Here is a 4947-nt window from a genome sequence, read left to right as displayed (position 1 = left end):
AACTGAACCACCCAGGCTTCTGTGACAGATTTTTGGTCAGGTTGTTTTCCATTAAAAAGCACTGATTTTAAAAACTAATAACTTAAAACTCACACACACACACACACACACACACACACACACACACACACACAAATGGTCCACAAAACATTCTCCTTTCCTTCTGAAGGTTTTGCAATGCATTTTTATCATTAACCAGTCTTTACTATTAAACATAAATGGCCAGTTGACGCAAACAGTTCTGAGACTGTTCTTCCACCACCAAGTAAGACTGGGGTGGCAGGTATTGGGGATAATACTCATTTAGCCTTCTGAGCTTTCTGGGCAGACTTGGTGACCTTGCCAGCTCCAGCTACTTTCTTGTCCACTGCTTTGATGACACACACAGCAAGCATCTATCTGTCTCATGTCACGAACAGCAAAATGGCCCAGAGGAGGATAGTCAGAGAAGTTCTCAACACACATAGGCTTGCCAGGAACCATATCAGCAATGGCAGCGTCACCAGATTTCAAGAACTTGGGACCGTCTTCCAGCTTTTTTCCAGAACGACGATCTATCTTCTCCTTCAGTTCAGCAAACTTGCAAGCAGTGTGAGCTGTGTCACAATTCAGCACAGGTACATATCCAGCACTGATTTGGCCTGGATGGTTCAGGATAATCACCTGAACCATGAAGCCAGCTGCTTCAATGGGTGGGTCATTTTTGCTGTCACCAGCCACATTGCCATGATGAACGTCTTTGACAGATATATTCTTGACATTGGAGCCCACTTTGTTCACAGGAAGAGCCTCACTCAAAGCTTCATTATACATTTCAACAGACTTTACTGTAACATTGACTGGTGCAAAGGTGACCACCATTGCCAGGTTTAAGAATACCAGTCTCTACTCGAACCACAGGCACAGTACCAATATCACCAACTTTGTAGATGTCCTGGAGAGGCAGATGCAAGGGCTTGTCAGTTGGACAAGTTGGAGGCAGAATGCAATCCAGAGCTTGAAGCAGTGTGGTTCCACTGCCATTCCCATTTACCGGTGACTTTCCATACTTTTAACCAAGGCATGTTAGCACTTGGCTCCAGCATGTTGTCACCATTCCAACCAGGAATTGGCACAAATGCTACTGCATTAGGGTTATAGCCAATTTTCTTAATGAAGGTACTGGCTTCCTTAAAGATTTCCTCGTATCTCTTCTGGCTGTAGGGTCGCTCAATGGAATCCATTTTGTTAACACCAACAATTAGTTGTTTTACACCCAGTGTGTAAGCCAGAAGGTCATGCTCATGGGTCTGCCCATTCTTGGAGCTACCTTCTTCAAATTCACAAACACCAGCAGCAATAATCAGGACAAAACAGTCACCCTGAGATGTGCCTAATATCATGTTTTTGATAAAGTCTCTGTAGCCTAGGGCATCAGTGATGGTCAAATAATACTTGCTGGTCTCATATTTCTACAAGCAGATATCAGTGGTGATACCACGTTCACGTTCATCTTTCAGTTTATTCTAGAACCAAGCATATTTCAAGGAGCCCTTGCCCATCTCAGCATACTCCTTCTCAAGTTTTTCAGTAGTTCTTTTGTCAATCCCACCACATTTGTAGATCAGATGACCAGTAGTGGTAGACTTGCCCTAATCTACATGTCCAATGATGACGATGTTGATGTGAGTCTTTTCCCTTCCCATGTTGGTTTAGATTGAGCGGTGGTTTTCACGACACCTGTGTTCTGGTGGCAAACCCATTGCAAAAAAAATCTGTGCCATTTATATTTGAGTCAGTTTTGCCCCACAATGGTGATTTCAGCCTTCAATGTCTCAAACTTCTCAAAGCTCTGGTCACCCACTTCTATCATTGGCAATAGCAAACCTACCCCTACACAACAGAGGAAATAGAAGCCCCGTTTTCTCAATATAAAACATAAGACTACTTCCCTCCTTCCTGTTGTTACAACAGAGAGTCTATTATTATTGCTCTTTAAAGTTAATCCCTCTTCTGTTTAGATTCCATTCCCTTCCTCTAAGGAAGATTACACTCTCAGTTATCCTTTTCTTTTCTTGTATGTTCAAACTTTCTTTCTCCTGATTAGACCCTTCTTATCAAGTTTTAAATACATTCAAGTCATCCCCAATTTTTTTTTAAAGATTTTATTTATTTATTTGTCAGAAAGAGAGAGAGAGAGAGCGAGCGAGCACAGGCAGACAGAGTGGTAGGCAGAGGGAGAAGCAGGCTCCCCACAGAACAAGGAGCCCGATGTGAGACTCGATCCCAGGATGCTGGGATCATGACCTGAGCCGAAGGCAGCTGCTCAAACAACTGAGCCACCCAGGCGTCCCCATCCCCAATTTTTTAAAAGGTCACTCAATCCCATATCCCCCTTCCAACTGTCATTGTATAATCTCCTTCCCTTGTGGACACACTTTTTCAACATATGATTTGTACATGCTGTGTAGCTGCTATGGGTGCCTTCTCAATATCCATCTCCCCTCCTTTCTACAGAAACTGATTCTGTTAAGAATGATAATGAGTCAAACTAAAGAGCTACATTTCCCAGCTGCCCTTATCACTAGGAGTAGCCATATGACACAGTTCTGGCCAATGATAAGTAAATTGAAGTCAGCTGAGGATTTGCAGAAAATGTTTGTTTTCCTGGTATTAGGTACCAGACCTTTCCCCTTGATGTTTGTTTCTTCTGTCTATCTGAAACACTGGCTTGAGAGTTAGCAGCCATCTTGCATGCACAATGGGAAAAAAAGCCACATACTAAGGATGACAGAGCATAAAGAAGGACTCTAGGACATTGGTGACATCATGGAATCACTGCCCCAGTCTTAACTGTCTCCCTCCATCATTCTTGTTATGTGAGGAAAAGAACCCTATTTAGTTAAGCTACTGTCATCAGGATCCATTACATGTGACCAAATGCAATTCTTAATCTACAATTCTCCCTACATTTCCTCACCTTTTCCTTATTCTCAAATCATTCCATTCTGGCTTCTGGCCCATCATTCCACTGGGCTCACCAATGACCTGCATGTTGTGAAATCCAGGGGATATTTCAGTTCTCATATTTCTTAACCTCTCAGCATCATTTGACTCTTGTCCATGGCCTCCTTTTTGGAAACACTGTCTTCCCATAGCTTCCATGACCAATACTCTCTGAGTTTGTTCCTTCACTTGGAGCTGCTCCCTCTCTGTTTCCTTTGTGAATTCCTCTTCCTCTTCTAGCCACACTCAGTCTCTCAGCCTCTGAGACAGACCATGGCCTTAGTTACATGCTCTTCCCTCTGTTGCAAATGTTCTCCTCTCCTTCCTTTTGCCAGCTTAGTCTTCCTTTTTTTTTTTTTTTTTTTTTTAAAGATTTTATTTATTTATTTGACAGAGAGAGAGATCACAAGTAGGCAGAGAGGCAGTCAGAGAGAGAGAGGAGGAAGCAGGCTCCCCACTGAGCAGAGAGCCCGACGCGGGCCTCGATCCCAGGACCCTGGGACCATGACCCGAGCCGAATGCAGAGGCTTTAACCCACTGAGCCACCCAGGCATCCCAGCTTAGTCTTCCTTAATCCTTCAGTTCTCCATCCATTCTTTGCTTGCACAGGGAGCTTCCTCTGACCTCCTTGTGAGGTCATATTTCCCCACTGTATATTCCTTCATAGCTCTTACATAGTTACAACCTCACCTTTTTTAGTGTGACTCTTTGAGTAAGCTGCCTCCCTCAGAATGTAGGCTCCATGAAGACAGGGATGATCTACTTTTGCTCATCATTGTATCCTGAGAATACAAAATGTTCCCCAACACATAATATGTGCTCAATAATTAGTTCCTGGATGCATAAATGAGTGAATATATAGTTACATGGTGATTTATTTGCCTACCTGTTTATCATCATCATCTTCCAGCTCCATGAGAGAAGGAAACATATCTATTTTGTTCACAACCACATATGCATTACCTAACACATACTACATGGCACATAGCAGGAAACACAATACATTTTTAATGAATTAAAGAATGAAAGAGTGGGGTACCAAGAGAGACATTCCAATAGTTCCTTCCCTAAGATGTCAGTGTTTGGATATTATTTTACTATATTTTTTTTAAAAAAACATTTTTTATGAATTACTTTTTCTTTTTTTTTTAAGATTATATTTATTTATTTGACAGAGAGAGATCACAAGTAGGCAGAGAGGCAGGCAGGGAGAGAGAGAGAGGGAAGCAGGCTCTCTGCTGAGCAGAGAGCCCGATGTAGGACTCAATTCCAGGACCCTGAGATCATGACCTGAGCAGAAGGCAGAGGCTTAACCCACTGAGCCACCCAGGTATCCTATTTTACTATCTTTTTATAAAGTTTCTGGTTACAATAGAGTACCAGGTACCTTTATTGTCTCTAGAGAAGAATCTTTTGGAAAAAGACTGCTATCTGCTACCTTGTTCTCCTTACAATTATGTCATGTCTAAAATAGGTTGTCTATAAAGATCTTGAATCTCTACACTTCCCCTTTTCATTGCCACCACCCTAGTCAAGCTCACATATTTCCCCTGGAGTGAATTGGACCACACACCTTTCTCTAAGCATGATTTATTAAATTATATATAAACTTGGATGATTCAGAGTTTTGACTGTACCTCAGGGCCAAGGATCATATCTGTTTATGTTACCTCCAAAGAAACCTAAGTACATATGGCACATACGTAATTTTTTATTTTATTGTGGCAGAGAATTATTTCTGTTCTGGATTTGAAAAATGTTTCATTTATTAAGGAAAAGAAGTATTTTTAAACTAGCAACAAATCTTTGTTTTCAAATGACCAAACTGAAAACATTCAAAAAAAGCCAATAACCTTTTAAATCCTCCTACCTTCCTGGCCCATGAATTCTTAGTCATTGAGGTACCTGAGATGCTCAGTGAGGTTGACAAGAAGAGTAATTTATGCAACTGTGACAGATTTG

At 41.6% G+C, this 4947-nt stretch overlaps 1 pseudogene; it reads right to left on the bottom strand.

Moving 5' to 3' along the window:
- Positions 1–299: 299 nt before the first annotated feature.
- Positions 300–1685, bottom strand: LOC111148045 (annotated as a pseudogene).
- Positions 1686–4947: the final 3262 nt, after the last annotated feature.

This window comes from Enhydra lutris, unplaced genomic scaffold, assembly GCF_002288905.1.
Source record: "Enhydra lutris kenyoni isolate GAN:26980312 unplaced genomic scaffold, ASM228890v2 scaffoldscaffold18, whole genome shotgun sequence".
NCBI lineage: Eukaryota > Metazoa > Chordata > Mammalia > Carnivora > Mustelidae > Enhydra > Enhydra lutris.
Note: the sequence above shows the minus strand (reverse complement) of the source record. Positions and strands in the feature narration are given on the sequence as shown.